Genomic DNA, 20,508 nt, shown 5'->3' on the forward strand with positions numbered 1-20,508 from the left:
GGTACTGTGCCCTGAGTTTCTCCAGTTGCGTCCCTTTCCCACAGAACCTCCCTCAGTGGAGGCTTTGCAGGGAATAAGGCAGTAGCAGCTTCTTATTCAGCGTGGTTTGCAGTTTGTATTGTTATACAAACGTGGCAGAGGCAGCCAAGTGTCAGCCCCAGCAGCGAGGGCAGATCCTGTCTCCTCCTCGGGAGGAGAGCTGCCACTATTCTGTTTCCAGCCCTGAGGAAGAGCCCAGCACTCACCCACTCATGAAGGAAGCCGTAGGGATGGGGTCTTTCCTGCTCCATTTGATCCAGGGCACTGAGTAGGAGCTGCAAAGGAGCAGGAGGAGAGTTTCCAAGCCGAACACGTCAGGAAGGAGGAAGCGGAGCTGGGAGATGCAGACACAACAGTGCACTGAGGAAATGTGTTTATCTCAGACTGCGCCTGGGAACACAAGAACTAAGCAGCAGGAACTGAGCCACGGCTCCCCGTGCAGCTCTGCTGGGTGACAGACCTGGGGAGGAAGGCAGCAAAGGGAGGTTGTGACCTCAGAGGAGACACCAAGCTCAGGCAGCTCCAAAAGGAGCCACAGAGGCATGCGTCAGAGAGGGAGAACAATGGCCAGGCTTTACTATTACTAACAATACGTTAAGTCCCACCTACAAGCTCCATGATCACAAGCCACAAATAAAGCCAGTCCCTGCCCCAAGGCGCTTACAGTCCCCGCTCCGATCCTGCAAACACGTCCACAGGGGAGTAAGGTGGTGCACACAGTCACCCCATGGAGCCCAGTGGGACTGCTCAAATGCATCCAGCTTTGCTAGGTCTGGGACTAGAAGACAGGCCTAGAGGAGACAAGCCCCCCTGGGAGAGGCAGGGGAGGGCGGGGGCAGTTGGTCAAGGCAGCAGTCTGTAGAAGATGAATGGGAAACCCTTATTTATCGCAGACAGAGACGGGTGTCTGGGAATGCAAGTGTGGGGGAGTCCAGGCCCTGCACCCCTCTTCCTGGGATCCACTGAGACTCTCAGCCAGCCAGTAAAACAGAAGGTTTATTGGACAACAGGAACACAGTCCAAAAACAGAGCTTGTGGGTACAACCAGGACCCCTCAATCACGTCCTTCTGGGGGAGCAGGGAGCTTAGACCCCAGCCCTGGGGTTCCCTGTGTTCCTCCACCCAGCCCCAAACTGAAACTAAACCCTCCCAGCAGGTTCCCTGCTGCAGCCTCCGTCCACATTCCTGGGCAGAGGTGTTACCTCCCCCTCCCCCTCCTGGCTCAGGTGACAGGCTCTCAGGTCTCCCATCCCCAGGGCACATTCCCAGGTCAACACTCCCCCCTCCCTGCTGAGTCACATCGTCACATCTCTCCCCCCTTTGAGACTGAACTGAGCGGGGTCACGCTGACCAGTGACCTGGGGAAGTTCGGGGCCCCCTCTCCGGGACAGCGCATCCGCTATCAGGTTGGCACTTCCCTTCACGTGGACCACGTCCATGTCGTAATCCTGCAGGAGCAGGCTCCATCTCAGGAGTTTGGCGTTGGCTCCTTTCATCTGGTGCAGCCAGGTCAGGGGAGAGTGGTCGGTGTAGACGGTGAAGTGCCGCCCGAAGAGATAGGGTTCTAGTTTCTTGAGGGCCCACACCATGGCCAGGCACTCCTTCTCGATGGCCGCGTAGTGTTGCTCCCGGGGTAGCAACTTCTTGCTCAGGTACACGATGGGGTGTCTCTCCCCCTTTTCATCCTCCTGCATTAACACCGCCCCCAGTCCCGTGTCTGAGGCGTCGGTGAACACCACAAAGGGCTTGTCAAAGTCTGGGTTTGCCAGAACTGGGCCACTGACCAGAGCCTTCTTCAGCGCCCGGAAAGCCACCTGGCACTGTTCGGTCCAGACCACCTTGTCTGGCTTCCCCTTCTTGCATAGCTCCGTGATGGGGGTGGCGATGGCGCTAAAGTGGGGCACAAATCTTCGGTAGTATCCTGCCATCCCAATAAAGGCTTGGACCTGCTTTTTGGTGTGGGGAGCGGGCCAGTCTCTGATCACCTCCACCTTGGCTGGTTCCGGCTTTAGGCGGCCGCTCCCCACCCGATGGCCCAGGTAAGATACTTCAGCCATCCCCACCTTGCACTTCTCCGCTTTTACAGTCAGCCCAGCCCCCTGGAGTCGGTCCAGCACTTGTCTAACCTGGGACACGTGGTCCTCCCAGGTCTGGCTAAAGACACAGATGTCATCAATATACGCCACGGCAAAACTCTCCATCCCCCTCAGGAGCTGGTCCACCAGGCGCTGGAAGGTGGCCGGTGCTCCCTTGAGGCCGAAAGGCAGGGTCAGGAACTCATAGAGCCCCAGAGGGGTGATAAAGGCCGATTTCAGTCGGGCATCTGCATCCAGCAGCACTTGCCAGTAGCCCTTTGTAAGGTCCATGGTGGTAAGGTACTGAGCTCCTCCCAGCTTGTCTAGGAGCTCGTCCGGCCTGGGCATGGGGTAGGCATCAGATACAGTGATGGCATTGAGCTTCCGATAGTCCACACAGAACCGGACCGACCCGTCCTTTTTGGGGACCAGCACCACCGGCGAGGCCCAAGGGCTGGCAGATGGCTGGATCACCCCCAAAGCCAGCATGTCCCGGACCTCTCTTTCCAGGTCCTGAGCAGTTTTCCCTGTGACTCGGAAGGGGGAGCATCTTATCGGCGGGTGCAACCCTGTCTGCACCCGGTGGACAGTCAGATTAGTGCGTCCAGGCTGGTTGGAAAACAGCTGTCGGTACGGATGCAGCACCTCCCTGACCTCAGCTTGCTGGGCAGGGGTTAGCTGATCCGAGAGGGGAATTGTTTCCAGGGGGAAACCAGCTCTGGTCCCAGGGAATAGATCTACTAAAGGGTCATCTCCCTGCTCTTCCCACTGTCCACACACGGCCAACACCACATTCCCCCTGGCATAATATGGCTTCATCATATTCACATGGTACACCCGGCGGTGGTGCGCCCGGTTTGACAGCTCCACCACATAGTTTACCTCATTGAGCTGCTTGACGACCTTGAAAGGGCCCTCCCAGGCGGCCTGTAGTTTGTTCTTTCTCACTGGGATGAGAACCATCACCTGATCCCCGGTGGCGTAGGCACGGGCCCGTGCCGTGCGGTCATACCAGACCTTCTGCTTCCTCTGGGCTCTGGCCAGATTCTCCCTGGCCAGGCCCATGAGTTCAGCCAGTCTCTCTCGGAAGATCAGGACATACTCCACCACTGACTCTCCATCGGGAGTGGCCTTCCCCTCCCACTCGTCTCTCATCAGGTCCAGGGGGCCCCTCACCCTCCTGCCATATAACAGTTCGAAAGGCGAAAATCCGGTCGACTCCTGGGGCACCTCCCTGTACGCGAACAGCAGGTGAGGTAAGTACTTGTCCCAATCCTGCGGGTGCTGGTTCATAAAGGTTTTCAGCATCATCTTTAGCGTCCCGTTAAACCTCTCCACCAGCCCATTGGACTGGGGGTGATAAGCTGAGGCCCAGTCGTGCCGGACCCCACATTTCTCCCACAAGCACCGGAGCAGGGCCGACATGAAGTTGGAGCCTTGGTCTGTCAAGACTTCCTTGGGGAACCCCACTCGGCTGAAAATGGTCAGGAGCGCATCGGCCACGGTGTCTGCTTCAATGGAAGCTAAGGGCACTGCCTCGGGGTAGCGGGTGGCAAAATCTACCACCACCAGAATGTATTTCTTCCCCGACCGGGTCGTCTTGCTGAGAGGCCCCACGATGTCCATGGCCACCTTCTGGAAAGGCTCCTCTATGATGGGCAAAGGTCTCAAAGCCGCTTTCCCCTTGTCCCGGGCCTTCCCCACCCTCTGACAGGGGTCACAGGATCGGCAATACTGCCGGACCGTGGTAAAGACCCCGGGCCAGTAAAAGTTCTGTAGCAACCTCTGCCGGGTGCGCCGGATTCCCTGGTGCCCTGCGAGGGGGATGTCATGGGCCAGGTACAGGAGCCTGCAGCGATACTTCTGGGGGACCACCAGCTGCCTCCTGATCCCACAGGACTCTACTTCCCTTGTGGGAGCCCATTCTCGGTACAGGAACCCCTTCTCCCACAGGAACCTCTCCTGGCAGCCTCTCCTCATGGTCCGTCCCACACTGAGGTCGGCCAGGTCCCTGAGCTTCCGCAAGGAGGGATCTTTCCTCAACTCGGCCTGGAACTCAGCGGCTGGGGAAGGGATGGGGCCCGGTTCCCTCTCGCTGGCCAGGTCCGAGGCCTCCGCCTCTCTGAGCCGTGCCCCTCGGCCCTCCCTCCCCACCAGGGTAGGGTCCTGCGCCTCCGGTGTGATACCCTCCCCGAGGTCAGGGCGCAGTGCCCCTCGCCGGCTCCGGCTACGTGTCACAACCAGGGCGGCCTGGGGCTTGCTTGGCCAGTCCTCTAGGTCTCCCCCCATCAAAACTTCAGTGGGCAAATGGTGGTGTACCCCCACATCCTTGGGGCCCTCCTTGGCCCCCCATTTCAGGTGTACCCTTGCCACGGGCACCTTAAATGGGGTCCCGCCCACCCCTGTCAGGGTCAGATAGGTGTTGGGCACCACCCGATCTGGGGCCACCACCTCGGGCCGGGCCAGTGTCACCTCCGCGCCCGTATCCCAGTATCCATTGACCTTCCTCCCATCCACCTCCAGGGGAACAAGGCACTCTCTCCGGAGGGACAGCCCCGCGCCCACCCTGTAAACTGAGCACCCTGAGTCCAGAGCCTCCAGCCCTCTGGTGGAGCTGGCCTGGGGTACTCTTCCCTCCGGGGCAGGTGGTAAACTGGTAGGCCCCCTTTCCTGGGTCGTCTGCCCCTCGTCCAGCTGGGTCCCTACCCAGTTAACCCTGGGTAGGTTGGGTCTGCTCAGTTTGTCCCTGAGCCCGGGGCACTGGGACCGTACGTGGCCTCTCTGGCCACAGCGATAGCAGCTCAGGTCACGTTGGTCCCCTCGAGCGGGTCGGAGGGGCCCGACGCCAGGCGTTCCCCGTGGGAGGGGGTTCTCCCTATTTCCCCGCTGGGAGGCCCCCTGGTGACTCTCTCTCTGCATCGGGGGGGGCCTGTTCTTTTGGGACTCCTCCCGGCTACCCCCTGACCGACTGTTCACAAACTCGTCGGCCAGCTGCCCTGCGTGCTGGGGGTTCTCGAGCTTTTTGTCCACCAGCCACAGCCTCAGGTCGGACGGGCACTGTTCATACAGTTGCTCCAGTACGATTAGGTCCAGCAGGTCCTCTTTAGCTCGGGCCCCAGCTGTCCACTTGCGGGCATACCCCTGCATCCGGTTGGCCAGTTGTAGGTAGGTGACCTCAGGCGTTTTACGCTGACTCCGGAACCTTCTCCGGTACATCTCGGGGGTCAGCCCAAACTCACGGAGCAGGGCCTGCTTGAACAGTTCATAGTCCCCTGCCTCCGCCCCTGTCATTCGGCTGTACACCTCCACGGCTTTGGGGTCCAGTAAGGGGGTGAGGAACTGGAGCCTGTCTGCGGGGTCAACCCTGTGCAGCTCACAGGCATTCTCAAAGGCCGTCAGGAAGCTATCTATGTCCTCCCCCTCCTTCCGCTGGGCCAGGAAGCACTTATCAAAGCTCCTTGCAGTCTTGGGTCCCCCCGCACTCACCGCAGCCGCAGCCGGGGCCCCACTGCTCCTCAGCCTGGCCAGCTCCAGTTCATGCTGTCTTTGTTTCTCCTTCTCCTGACGCTCATGTTGACGTTGTTTCTCCTTCTCCTCCTGCTCATGTTGACGTTGTTTTTCATGATCCTCCAGCTCCCTCATTTTCATCTCCCTCTCCCATTCCAGCCGCCTCCGCTCCAGGGATGGGGAGCTCCGCCGGGAGGATCCCCTGCTGGGTGCCGGGGTCAGGGTGCCCTCGGTATTCGCCGGGCTTCCCCCAACCCCTCCCCCGGACATAGGTAGGAAGGGTCTCGGGATGCCCTCAGCAGCAGTCTGACCCCTCCCAGCCCGGTCAGGCCCCAGGGCCCACGCTGCGTCTGCCGGGCGGCTTCCCTCAGGGACAGGGATCGGGTCATCCAAGCGATCCCTCTCCTCCAGCTGGGCAATCAGCTGTTCCTTGGTGGACCTCCCGATGTGCAGCCCCCTCTGCCTGCACAGCTCCACCAGGTCGCTCTTCAGGCGTTTAGCGTACATCTCCCTGCTGGCCCCTCGCAGGCCGGGCAGCTTCCCACGGTTTCCAGGAAAAGCCCCTCGTGTGCCAGTCCTTCTCGAGGTCACCACCTCTTTGCCAGGGTCGAGCTGCAGATTCCTCCGCCCCTGGGACCGCTCGCTGCAATCCCCCGGGGGACCCTGTTACTGCAAAAGTCTTTCTCTCTGGTCACACATTCCCAGGGGTTAACCGCCCCCCGAAACCGTCTCTCTCTGAATCTTCAGCACGCCTGGTCCCCGTCAATTCCCCTTCGTTTTACTGCTCCCCAGTCACTTACTGCAGGAAGCGCCGTTCACGGGGTGCAGTAGATCCCACCGCTGCCACCAGTTGTCACGGAGTGTGGGGGAGTCCAGGCCCTGCACCCCTCTTCCTGGGATCCACTGAGACTCTCAGCCAGCCAGTAAAACAGAAGGTTTATTGGACAACAGGAACACAGTCCAAAAACAGAGCTTGTGGGTACAACCAGGACCCCTCAATCACGTCCTTCTGGGGGAGCAGGGAGCTTAGACCCCAGCCCTGGGGTTCCCTGTGTTCCTCCACCCAGCCCCAAACTGAAACTAAACCCTCCCAGCAGGTTCCCTGCTGCAGCCTCCGTCCACATTCCTGGGCAGAGGTGTTACCTCCCCCTCCCCCTCCTGGCTCAGGTGACAGGCTCTCAGGTCTCCCATCCCCAGGGCACATTCCCAGGTCAACACTCCCCCCTCCCTGCTGAGTCACATCGTCACACAGGCCTAGAGGAGACAAGCCCCCCTGGGAGAGGCAGGGGAGGGCGGGGGCAGTTGGTCAAGGCAGCAGTCTGTAGAAGATGAATGGGAAACCCTTATTTATCGCAGACAGAGACGGGTGTCTGGGAATGCAATGCTGGGCACTCTCCTGCCACCTCTGCCTCAGCGCTGGGGACCTGCCCGAGGAAGTGATGGGGGTTACGGGCGGGAGAGAAAGAGTATCCAGGAGACACAGCTCAGGGGCTGGAACTGCTCCCGCCTGGGGATGGGAACACTGGACTTTTCTCGAAGAGCAGCAAGATACTGAAGACCATTTCTCCCCGAGGAACAAGGTCGCGAAGGAGTCAGCTGTTAGAGACAGTAAAGCTGGTGACAGCAGGGCTTGCCCACCCTGGGCCCACAGCAAGACTGAGCATGAAGCTAGACCTATATTAAATCCTACTTCCAGTCAGGGCTCCTGGGCACCAGGGTCACAAGTGGGAAGGACCAGATCTTCCTCCCCAGACCCAGTGCTAGGCTCAGGTGAGCTGCTCCCATTTAGCTGGCCAGCCCCATCCAGCTATGTCCTGTATCAGCAACGCATAGAGCCTCCCTGCAGAGACCAGACCTTCCTGCCAGGAGCACCAGGAAGCGGGATTCCCATGGAACAGGTGGAGGTATTGGTCCAGACAGCAGGACAGCCAGCTGGCATCACGGCAGAACCCGAGCAGCGGGCCCTCCCCCCCCGTCAGCACCAGTCACGGACCACGAGAGCAGCAGCATAGTTTCTGGGCTGGCTTTTGCCACCTGCTTCAAAGAAGCGGCCAGGCGAGTGCCCCCAGCTGTTTGACAGGGACTCACACACCCCTCAGGCTTTGCACACCAAACCCCTGGTGCTCCCCCGGGGGAGACAGGAAGCTCATTGCACTGCAAATCCCTGATCAGCTCCTTGTAAGCTGCCTTCTACAAGGATTCCACTTTCCCAGCTCACACAGGGTGCCTGAGCACCAGCTGCCCGAACGCATGGCCTGATGCTCTAGGGTTGCACCATCCCCCTGGGATGCCGCAGCCCCCGCACCGGCCTGCCCCCCACACAGCGGAAGCTGCCCCGTGGTTTCGTCCTCCCATTTCGCCCCAAGCAAATGGAATGCTTAATACAAGCCCGCTTGACGCGGCTGAGTCGCAGCCTGCAGGCGTGTTCCTCGGCTGAGGCTGTGCAGTGCCTGGCGCCTCACCCACCGTCCCTGGCGCCTGCCCACATTGCGCCCGGCTCCAGCTAGTGCCATCAGCAGCGCCCTCAGCGCTTCGCCTTTGCAAAGGCTCCAGCCTCTCCGTGGCGAGACTGGCCGCTCAGGCAACTGGCGGAGTGAGCACCGTTCCGCTGCAGAGTGCCAGGGGCTAGCTGGGCTGCGTGGTGCTCAGCACAGCCCCCGAGTTCCTCATTTCAGACAGGCCAGCACTTCCGTGCTGAGAGCAGAGCTATCCGTTTTATTCTCCTGGACGAACAGGCCCCAGCCCCTCCGCTAAAGGGCCATCTCACTGGCACCTGCTGCCTTCCCTTCTCCCCAGGACAGCACATGGGAAAACCAAGCCTCATCCGAGCTCCCAGACTCAGGCTGGCGTGCGAGGAAGGATGCCACAGAACCACACCCCGCTCTGGAAAGCCATGTCACCGTCCCACTGCTGCTGCACAGACAGCCTGTGTTTAGCTGCCACACGGCGAGGCTGAGGTAGGGAGAGGGATGGTTAAATCACTCTCAGACCTGGGGGCAGGGCCTATGCCTGGTCACTGGGACCATAACACTGCAAAGCCCTAGGAAATATCCCCTTGGCCACTGGGAAATGGACTGGAGGGGCCCTTCCCATCCCTGACATCTCTGGCTCTCCGCAGAGAGTCCTGTGTGAATGCACCAGGGTGGCTCTTCTCAGCCAAACTCCACAGCTAGGCACTGCTGGCTCAGGGCTCAGTGAGCAGACAGCACTGCCCCCGAGGCATGTGGATGTGTTTGAGAGGGGCACGTGGCCTGAGCTGGAGTTGCGTGTCTCCTTCCCTAGCACAGCCCAGCACCTTCTGTTTCTCACCCGGTGCGTGCGGGAAGTCACAGAGTTTCAGTTATCAGGCAGCAGGACCTTTGGGGCAGACAGAATTACCCTGAGGTGTGAACGAAGTGCTGGAGGTTGCGACAATGCCAGTCTGGGGGAGATGCGCTGTGTTGGATGCCGCTCCCCCTCCTTGCCCAGCGTGGACTGGGGAAGGCAGCCAGAGGCAAGGAGCCTTCAGACAGGAGAATTATTCAAATCCATCCAGGTAATCTGTCCTTCCCCTGGTCCAACCTACCGAGCTGCTGCATCCACTGAAACCCACTAAACCCGCCCCTGATACAACTCAGCTTCCGAGCTGTGCAGTGAGTGGCTCCTGGGAACTGGGGGCTCTTTTAGTCTGGTTTTGTATTTTAGGGTCACCTGTAGGTGCCTGATTCTTCAGTTGAGGAGAGTTTCTTCAAAAATATGACTCTGCATAGGGATGTGGCAGCCAGTGGCTCTTCGCTGGTTAGCTGGATCTGGGTTTGTATCTTCCAGAGACCACTAGCCTCCTGGGCACTCTGCCTAGATGTCCAGGCTCCGTTTGGCTGAGAGAAAGGCCAGACGCTTCCTTTGAAAGCACGTTACACAGAACAGAGAGAAAGAGGGTCCATGTAACTCCCAAGGGAGCGGTAGGGCCTCCATTCGCGTGCAATTTATCCTGTTTATGAGAGTTTTATATACACATGTGCATGGATAATCATCATAGAAACAAACAATATGGGAACAGTAGGAACAGATCTAAAGGGACTCTCTGAAATGGAAAGAATGGCAGTAAAGGAGAAGGGAAAGGAAACGGCTGTCTGGAATCTGGTATATCTGTTATACAGTCCTAGACTATAATGAGTATTTGCATGGCTCTTCCTCATATGCATCATTTCTAAAAACTCCTCCCAGGTCTCCTGGACCTTTGTCAACTCATCAGCCCACAAGCATCTCACCACCTCAAAAGCAGCAAGATTTCCTGCGCACTGAAACTAAGCTTTGAATATCAGCGGAGTCAGACTGCAATTTACAATACAGACTAACAACCAGAGTGACTGGAATTGGAATTCATGCTGTATTTCCATTAATCCTTTAGAGGCTGCAGAGTCGAGAGATTGGCATGCTAAGGATTCATTTGCTGGCAGTCTGGGGAAAGCCAGTGATTTAAGGGTTAAGCCAGCAGTCTAAATCTAAGGTTTTTCTACAGAAGGTTTAAGTTGAGGTTTAAGAATTCTAAGAGGATGTTATCAAATGTTGATCTAATTATTCCATGGGGGAAGCCAGTCCCAGAACAGTAACATGGACTCAAAGGGAATCCACCTCCTGTAGAGACAGTCCCACAAGGTCTCTCTCCAGCTTGTGGCAAACCCAGAGGTTGTGCAACTAGAAGAGGGGCATTAAGGAACACTGAGTGTCTTCTGGGTGAACCTCCCCAGGGAGAGCAGTACCAGCTCGCATGCAGAACTGCCCAGGGTTCGTACATGGCAGGGTTCCAAAACCCAGACATCAGCTCCCTGCTCCTCTCCCACCCCTGGGCCCTGCCAACAAGACAAACAAATACGTTTCTTCTCCTCTCAAGCTGATGGTGGAGGAAATATCTGACTGCAGGCTGAAAAACTGTTTTTCAAACATTTTGAAGTAAGAGGCCGAGAGGAGCAGAGCAGAGAAGTCCTTTCCAACTCCCAGGGGGAACTGCTGGCACGGAGCTCAGTGAGCCGCAGTGCGTCGGAGCACACAGGGCTGCTGTTTGTACAGATGGCAGCGCTGCTGCGTTCAGGGCAGGTTTGTATTTAGCCCCTAACCAAGTGCATTACAGCCTCTCTCTTCCTGACAGCTTCACACGGGGTACACGCAACTTGACCGTAGCTTGGATTTCCCTTTGACCTGCCGCTCTGGGCCCCAGCTCCAAAAATGTCCAATAATCTCAAACACGGCAATGGGCCAAAGCTGCAAAGCTTCCCGAGCACGGAGATTTTATCAATGGGTCGCAGAGCAGTGGGAACCACAGCTCAGTACAGAGAATCTGTATTTACACACAGGTTAAGGAACACAAAGGAGCCCAGAGAGAACGAGACATGGACATCCTTACTGCAAAGGGACGTGGCCAGTCAGCCGTGGTCAAACGTGGCTCAGGCTGCAATGTGAAAGTGGACGCAGTGCCAGCATCCTTGCCAAGTTCCAGCTCAGGTGATTACATCCTGCTGACCTAAATCCCTTTTCACTTCTACTGGATGCAGGAGTCTTCACTGCCTGTCATGAACCATCACACAGTGATGTTGTGCACCGTCAAACAGCTTCTGTGTTACGCCACAGAGGTGACTTTAATTCAGTGGCATATCCCTTACCTACCTTGCTGGGAGGCTCAGCTCATCAGGGTTTGTAAAGAGCTGTGAGATCCTCAGGTGAAAAGCACTAAAGACAAAGGCTTATCAATGAAGCTGTCCCACTAACAGCAACAAGCTCTCCATATAAATCCACTTGTGCCGGGCAATACACGAAGCTGGCTCTGCAAAGGGGAGCAGGTCTCCATGGGTCTACTCTGTCCCCTTTCCCCCAGCTCCAGGCTTTGAGACGTCCACCCCCACACCACATCTCTGCCCTTCACTGGGAGAAATGCTACTTCCAAAGACATTCAGTCTGGGTTACACTCACTCGCCCACATGTCACTTGGAAAACGACAGGGAAGAATGGCCCATAACAATGGGCCTCTAACCAAACCCTCGATGAACACCCTCCATAACCAGAAGCTTTGCTCCAATTCATCATCTCATGGGACCCCTGAATGCACAGGAGACTCATTGTAATCAGACTGTCACCACCTCGATGAATCTCTCGCTATCTCCCAGCAAAGGGCTGCTGGAACCACCTAGGCACATGCTGTCATTTCTGGCCAGGGCAGAGAAACCAATCCTGAGGCTGCAGCTGCCCCGTCTGAGACCCCAGACAGCTGGTCTCCAGGAGAGACGGGGTGAAGAAGTGGAAGCGACTGATTGGTTTCAGCTACTAGTGAGGCGGTCCAGCATCTGCGACTAGGGAAGGTGAGGTGAAGAGCCAGGCTGCTGGAAGGGAGTTGAGCCTGGCAGAGACAGGCAAAGCAGAACAACAGAGGCCAGAAGAGGCCCCAGAGCTGCGTCAGCCAGGCCAGGAGCAGACGGAGAGAGGAGTAAGCACTGGGACAGCGACAGAGTTGCGGAAAGCGCTTTGCTCATTACCAAAGGCTCTGGTGGATCTCACAGGTTTCCCCTATGTCCCAGGACAGAATCCCCTCCTGCCAGAGGACTAAGTGTGTTCAGGGGAGGCAGCACCCCTAAAATTTCCATGTTCAGCTCAGATACACAAAGCCAGCACCGACCCATTCAGAACGGGGCTTTCCTGAGGGTCCTCTTGACTTTATCACCCTGTATTCTATGGCCCCAGTGGTGTGCTGGGCAGATGCAAAATAACACAGCCCCAGCTGCCAACAGTGAACGATCTAAACTCAGACGGGATGAAGAGGAGGGAGCGAGAGATGGGGAGGGAGGTGAGATCATCGCAGCGTTACTCAGATGGAAGCAAAACATGGAAAAAGTTAAAGTTAAGAACTGTAAAAATAATAACTCCTGCCCCTTGTTGTGGGCACCGCACAAAGAGTGACCATCTGTGAGACTTAACAAGAGAGAGAGCAGGGAACCAGGCTATAAGACAGACTCATCTGGAATGACCTTCATCGAGTAGTCAATAAATACAACAGGCATTTTATATGTAGCACTTTCCATTCACAGAGCTCCATGCCCATCAGGGGGGTTAGCACCAACAGCCCATGTATAAATGGGGAAACTGAAGCCTAGAGTGACTGGCCCAAGTCACACAGGGAGTCAACTGCTGAAACGCGACTAGAACCTAGATCTCCTGAATAACAGTCCCGATTCCACTGGACTGTTCTGCTACCCCACTGGCATAATTCCTTCCAGCCCAAAGGGATCCAAGAGTTTTATACTGCTGGAAAAGGGACTGTGGTTTGTACAGTGCTTTGTGTTGCTAGGATGAAAGGCGCTCTGGCAACGCAAAGCAGATACAAACGGAGTCTCGTTACTTGGCCAGACTGGGATGTGCCTGCCCTGAATACAGTTACCAAAGCAGACGGGGTGGTGGAGCTCAGGAAATACTCGGAGGGATCTACCTGCTGCCAAAGTAATAGTTAAGTAAATAATGAAACCAGCTCCTTAAGAGGGTCAATTCACATCAGGCCTCCTTCCTTTCTCCATCTGTCCCTTTCATCTCCCTCCATCCCTCTTTCCTCCCAGCCCATGACCTTCTCCTGCCAGGAACCAGGAGCCACAGAGCAATTGCCCAAGAATAAACAACTGCTTGTGCCACTGTCTGGACAGTGGCGATTAGCTAGTAACAAGCAAGGAAGTGGGCTAGCTAACGCTCTGGGAAAACGCATCTCTTGTGTCTGCAAGATGCAGTAGGAATCAGGGCCCCCCAGCCTCTGGTGGAAATCTCTTCAGGGAGTAGATTCCATGGGGGCTCCCAGGTAACTTGCTAGAATGCAATTCTCTTGGCCCGGTCCCCAACCCAGCCTATGGGCTGCTCAGGAGGCAGCCAGGCTTTGCTGTCACATTAGTTCTGGAGGAGGAGAAGAAAACAAGCTTTTACCCACTTAAAGCAGCTTGGGAGGAAGTCAGGAAAGATACCGGCACAAAGAGCAGAGGCCAAGCACGCTGGAGGATGCCAGCACCCAAAGGGCTAGAGAGAGGCACACAGGCACTGTCAGGAAGGAGCAGACCTGTGGCCCATCTAGCCCAGAATTCCACCTGTAAAATGGCCAACACCAGGTGCTTCAGAGGTAGGGGCAGGAAACCTCCTACTCCCTCGTAGCTAGAGATTGATTGAAGCCCTGAAGCAGGAGGTTTGATCTCTGGCAAAATTCATGCTTTCATTGACTCTGGTTATTCTCGTTATCCCTGGGCTGGCCCATCCCTGTCAGAGCCGTGGGGCAGGCGGTGAACTTCCCTAGAAGTTTAGGTCACACAGCAACTCTTGTAATCTGAACAAGTCTAGGTCATGTAGCAACATCTGTGTCCCAGGGCTGGGGCTCTCGCCTGCAACTCAGACCCATCCGGGCTACCCCCTGGGCTGTACGGCACCAGCCCACCTACCAACTCAGTAAATGCCCCAGCATTCAGGGGCCCAGATACTCTTGAGATAATGGTACAGAGCCAGCGGGAGATTTCTGGAGGAAGACTTGGAGACTTTAAGGCCAGAAGAGGCCAGTCTGGCAGGCCACAGGGTTTCATGCTGAAGGGGTTGGGGTGACCTGGCATCAGTGCCCACACACTCGGACAGGTTTCAGCGCAGCTTCAGCATTTCAGCCCTCTAGCCCGCTCTCAAAACGGCCCGCACTCTGCGAGGGCTTGGGCAGGCAAAGGACCTTTCCCTGGGCTCCATGGAGTTGGCGAGCAGGAATCAAGCCCCTGGGGGCAGCCCTGCAGCCTTGGTGGCACTGCCATCAGAGAAATGGCTGTCAGCGCGCGGGACAAATGGGGATGTCGGAGGGGGCTTCGCGTTGCCTCTGGAAGGTGCAGGGAATAAGGGAGTCAGACACTGGAGCAGAGACCCACGCACAGTTCTGATGGAAGAATTTCACCACCAGGAATAAAGCCTGGGTAACACAAAGATTCCTAAATCCACTGGCAAGCGAGCCCCAGAATGGGTTTACAATCTGCTTTAATCCAAAGCAGTTCAACTGGTCTTTAAGACAAATCCTATTGTGAAGCTTTTCTTATGCGCCATGATGTATAATTTTAAAATGGCAGCTCTGTGGTTGTTCATTCCAAATAAAGTCGTTTCAGACACTGAAGCAGGCTGCCCCTGGCTCAGCTGGTGCCCAGACACTGGCCAGAGCTGAGTGGGTCAGTGGGAGGGGCAGGGGGATGCACAATATTGCTCAGATCCTACTACCACGGATCTGCGGCGAATTAAAATGATGTGTCTGTGTAATAGCAGGTCCCTGCCACATCCTGACAGCCAGCCAGGGTACCTGTCAGCATCAGCCTTGAGGCTTATGCTAACATGGGTTTAGGGCAGGCTGGAAGAGCAGCGGCAGCTCATAACAAGCAGCTGGCAGCGCCAGCATGCTGCCCTAGCCAACCCCAGAGGACCTGAGAAGGCCAATGTCTCAGCTGCAACCCAGAGCACACCGGGATCGCTCCCCTCAATCCTGCCAAGCAGAAGGAACTGTGGCATCTCATGGCACTGCTGCTGATGGGACAGCAGGAAAGCAGCCCGGGGGAGTTGGGGTCACTCAGTGGCCATGTGAGATGACAGGATGTGGCTGGCAGGAAAAGGAAGCCAGAGGGAGAGAGATCCCAGTGCTGACAGCCTGAATTCCATGCTCGGCAGGCTCTGCAATGAAGAGCCAGGGTTGACATAGCAAGAGCTAGAGTAGGCCAGGATTGATGGCACCGGCGGTGGGACGCAGAGGACACAGTACTGGAACAGCAAGGTGCGCCCTGGGCCAGGCTGGAGCCTGAGTAGCGCCTGCCCACACGCTGGTGGCTCAACCTGCCCAACGCTGACCGTGTTAGTGGAGGTGGAGAGGGTGCAGGCAAATCTCTCCTGCCTGCGGCAGCAGGCTCCTCAGGGCAGCGACGTCACATAACCAGCCTTCCAGGGTCAGAGGGACCCCATTCTCTGCCACAGGGCTTTGCCTCTGGCTTCCAGCAGCAGAGGGTTTCAGGGGCACGCCTTATGCCAGCGTGGAGGGGAAGGCGGGCCAGTGGCGTCTCTTGGAAGGGGTCACATACTGCAGCGCCGGAAGAGCACTAGACGCTCAGACCTGTTGTCAGGCGGGCCGCAAGCCAGCCACTTAGGGTTATTAGGCACAATCTTAATCTGGGCTGAGCTGATAAAGTTAAACTGCCTGCCCAGAACTAATCACCCTAAGTAACTAGCCGTGTCACCGTTACTTAGCCGGGATCACACAGAACAGCGCCGTTTAATGAGGCCTTCTGTGAACCAGGTTGCGCTGCCTGACAGGTATGGACTGGGGAGGCTCTTCCCCTTGGTCTTTCCTCCTCAGCTGCTGCCTCCGCGCAGCACTCCCTGCGCAGTGCCCACGAGTGCGTTTGCAGTGCCAGATTTGCCGACGGTGCTCACAGAGGAAACGGTAACAATGGCAATAAGTGGCAGACCTGGGAAAAGCTAAATACAAAGTGCCTGTCTCATAGCAAGAGGGAGGGACAGGTTCTAACCTCAGTGCAGAAATGTGGACCTGATATAGCAACCGCAAAGGTGGGACCCAGTCTGACTCCCACTGAAGCCAGTGGGAGCTTTGCTGTTGACACGGAAAGGGAGCAGGATCATTTGAACATACCTAACCCCCTGGGAAACAGCGGGGAGAGGAGCCAGCAGGAAGTTCATGTGGCAGGATGAACTCTCCTATAACTCAGCCGAATGGCGCAGTGGAGAGGACTCCCCGTATATTTTGTTTAGTGGGGTGGGCGGGAGGCACCAGCCCCACACATTGCTACAGATCCCTGTTCTGTTTCAGTTGACAGGCACAAATCTGACCGTTTTTCTGGGGAAAGAGCCCCCTCCAATGCTTATTCGGGCAAGTCCTGCTCCTCCAAGAGCTGGAAACCTCACACCTGTACTCCAAAAAGGTACCAGTCCCCTCCCACTTCACACATCCCATACCTGGAGACCTCTCCATCTGTGCAAGCAGCTCTCTCCTCTCTAAAGGGAAGCAGCACCCCAGAGAGGCATGGGATTAACTAGTGTCAGTTAACACTGAAGTATCTGGGGACACGGGCAGCAGTTAGGACAGCCTGAAATTCTGCAGGAATTCCGGAAGTTTGCTGGGATTTCCCCTCTTTTGCCTATGTTGCTAAAACACAAACTCCTCGTTCACCTTCATTTTCACCAATAAAACCAGGACTCTGCATGAGCCAAGAGGGAGTGGGACACAGGCCAAGACCGGGGGGAGATTTCATCAGCAGAAAAACTGCCTTTTGTCCTTTCAGAATATGCACAACTGCAACCAAAGGCGGCCACCATTCCACTCTGTATGAAGCCAGTAAAAACCCGAGACTGCAGTTTCCACTAGCAGGATCCATCCATCCCCCCCACCCCCACCCCCCTGCCTTCCAACAGCTGTGAGACTTAGATAAAATCATTCATTCATCATTCAGCCCCTGAAGTGTGAACAGACAGAGGACTTGTGGCTCCAGGGCTGTGAATCCAGCACTTGTAAATTCTCTCAAGAAAGAGAAACCTCTGGGAGCTATGCTGGGAGTTAAGGGGAAATGTAACAATGAATACTCAGGAGGGACAAGCTGTGCGCCTAAGTTCTGCAGAAGGGGTAGCCCTGCTGGCTGCACACAGCTTCAGAAATCGTTGCTAGGTATTGGTGCGGAAGAGACTTTACAGGCCTGAACCAGCCACCGATTCCAGATGGAAAATTAAAATGTATTTCTCAAAGGGAATTTGCTGCCATGACTGGGCCTTTTCCAATGGGAACAAGTAGCCCCTTCCTATGGAGGGAGCCACGCGGGAGTAACAATCATTGTCCACCTAAGCCAAAAGACTGGCATAGTCAGTAGTTAAAATGCATGAACCAAATGCCCTGCAAAAGCATAATTTTCAGGCTTGAAAGGGACAAGAAAGCTCTGAACTCTATGGTTCCTGTGAGCAAGTTTCAGCTCGTTGCTATTAGGAGCAAGTTCCTCATTTCATTGGAAGAAAATGATCCACCACCTTTGCACACCTGACTCCTTCCAGAAGTCGGTCTCTGCAGGAACAAAATCTTACCTTGGCTCTTTTCCTATTGCTGCCTCTTGGCCCCAGCAGTCAGCCAATATCCTGGGCCTTGCTGAGTTGTTTCCATTAGGAGGAGAAACAGATTATATGAGTCAGATATTTCTTTGGTGCCATCCTGTTTAGTTACAAAGCATAGACATCAAGTCCTTTTTTCCTGGACACAGTAGGAACACACGGCAGCAAGGGGTTTCCTTGCTCAGAATCCCATGCTGCCTTTCCAGCGAATACCGGGCCCAAAAGAATCCCAGCTTCCACGCTCATCACTACGACTCTACCTCATCATCTCTAGGCTTCCTAATGTGTCTGTCTCTCTTTCTATCACAGAAACAATGCCGCAGCCTCTGCACTTGCAATCAGTATCCAAGGAAACCCCTTAGCTTCTTGTTCAGGCCCTGACATGTTGGCCCATGCCTTGGGCAGTGGCTTCTATCAGTTACAAAGGGGCATTTAATTGCTCCTTCATTTAGCCTTCATCATAACATTATAAAGTTTGAGGGAATCGTTGATGCTAACGAGAGAAGAAACAAGAGAGAGACAATGTCCTCCCAAAGGACTGAGGTCTCTCCAGAGGCTGCTAGGAAAACGGAACACAAAAGAGGGTGGCTAACTCCAGGGCCAGCAGCTCAGAATTCCTCCCACTCTCTGCAAAGGGAATTGCATCTCTCCTCCAACAATTACTCCAGTGGCCCAGAGCAGATACATTTATTGAGCAGAACTGAGCTCCTAGGCAGCTTTCAGTGGGCTTGCGGAGAAGGAGCCATTGCAATCAGTGATGGCATGACTGGGAGGAGAGAAGAATGGACTCAGAACAGGCTGCTGGGACAGTCTACTAGAGTCACAGGCCACAGTCACTCCCGTGAGGGCACCGTGGGGAGCCTGTGTCACGTATGAAAATCCTTCAGCTCAGCTCCCTGGGGGTGTGGTGGTGCTGGGAGCAATCTCGTCCTCCCAGAAGGGCTTTCTGAGTAACATCACGCAGCCTGAATCCCCTGGGACCCCTGTTTGAGAGGCAAGGAGCAAGGCTATTTCTGGCCACACACAAGGACCCAGTTTGTTCAGATTTACAGAGCCTCGTACTAAGTTTCAGGAGGGATGGGAAAGCACAGTGTGTAGGAACGAGTCTGGGATGGACATGGGAGCCTAGCTCCCAGCTGGGTGCCTCAGGAGGGTCAGACTAGCATGATTACTGCTTGTCTAGAAAGGGGTGGGGTTCATAAACCTGGCTGATATCTAGTGAAAACCAAAGGCCTGCTCCCCACGAGCTGCCATGGCCACGATGAAGCAAGAGGAAACATGTCTCACAGTAACATCCTGCCCAACACTGAGGCACTTACAAATACCTGAGTCAGCTGCAGTGCAGCACAGGCTTGCAGCACTAAGTCCACAATTAGCAATAATATTACTGTGCCCGCAGGAGATAGCTGGACAGCATGCACCTTTCCGGTTTAAAGGGCAAGCTGCCCTCTGCAGCAGTGGTTGTCAACGCACGCCTGGGGGTCCATCGACTCATCTAAAGATTTGCCTAGTTTTACAACAGGCTACATAAAAAGCATTAGCAAAGTCAGGACAATCTAAAATTTCACACAGATGACTTGTTTATACTGCTCTATATGCTATACACCGACATGTAAGTGCAATATTTATATTCCAATTGATTTATTTTATAATGACATGGTAAAAATGAAAACCTAAGTAGTTTTTCAGTAAGAGTGGGCTGTGACACTTCTGTATTTTTGGGTCAGATTTTGTAAGCAAGTAGATTTTAAGTGAGGTGAAACTCAGGAGGCATGCAAGACAAACCAGAGTCCTGAAAGGGGTACAGTCATCTGGAAAGATTGAGAGCCCCTGCTCTGCAGGACTAAGCTGGCCACACCCTGATCCCAGGCTTTTGCCCAGCCAAGGCCTGCTTCTAGGACTCCAGAGTCCTGTGTCCATTTTGTCGCAGTGGGAAGAGCTTGTTTACGGTTTCCAGCCTGGGGCAGCAGGGTAACATCACAGACTTGAGTCAGGAGACCAGATGTCCCGATTTTATAGGGACAGTCCCGATGTTTGGGTCTTTTTCTTATAGAGGCTCCTATTACCTCCCAACCCCAGTCCTGATTTTTCAAACTTGCTGTCTGGTCACCCTAGAGCCGAGGATGGGTCCCGATTCCAACGAGAAACCGTAGAACTGGAATTAATTTGCAAACTGGACTCCATCAGATTAGGCCTGAATAAAGACTGGGAATGGATGGGTCACTACAAAAAGTAATTTTCCCTCCCTTGGTATTCACCCCTTTTTGTCAACTGTTGAGAATAGGCCACTTCCACCTTAATTGAATTGGCTTGTTAGCACTGACCCCCCCCACTTGGCAAGGCTTCAGAGTAACAGCCGTGTTAGTCTGTATTCGCAAAAAGAAAAGGAGGACTTGTGGCACCTTAGAGACTAACCAATTTATTAGAGCATAAGCTTTCGTGAGCTACAGCTCACTTCATCGGATGCATAAAGTGGAAAATACAGTGAGGATGTTTCTTGGCAAGGCGACGCCCATCTTTTCATGTGCTATAATATATATTCTGCTTACTGTATTTTCCACTCCATGCATCTGATGATATATTATAGAATATATATTATTTTAGCCCACGAAAGCTTATGCCCAAATAAATTTGTTAGTCTCTAAGGTGCCACAAGGACTCGTCATTGTTTTTGCTGATACAGACTAACACAGCTTCCAATCTGAAACCTATCAGAGAGCTGAGAAACCTATTTGCATCTATAAATAAGCCCAGACAATTTGCTTGCAAGGTGCAG

The 20,508-nt window shown here is 55.0% G+C and overlaps 1 protein-coding gene across 1 annotated transcript in view; it reads right to left on the reverse strand.

The window, feature by feature from the left end:
* The window catches only part of PLEKHG5 (pleckstrin homology and RhoGEF domain containing G5), a 126,242-nt gene that overhangs the window by 73,880 nt on the left and 31,854 nt on the right, over nucleotides 1-20,508 (reverse strand). The window lies entirely within an intron of this gene.

The sequence above is a fragment of the Lepidochelys kempii genome, chromosome 18 (genome assembly GCF_965140285.1).
Source record: "Lepidochelys kempii isolate rLepKem1 chromosome 18, rLepKem1.hap1, whole genome shotgun sequence".
Classification (NCBI taxonomy): domain Eukaryota; kingdom Metazoa; phylum Chordata; order Testudines; family Cheloniidae; genus Lepidochelys; species Lepidochelys kempii.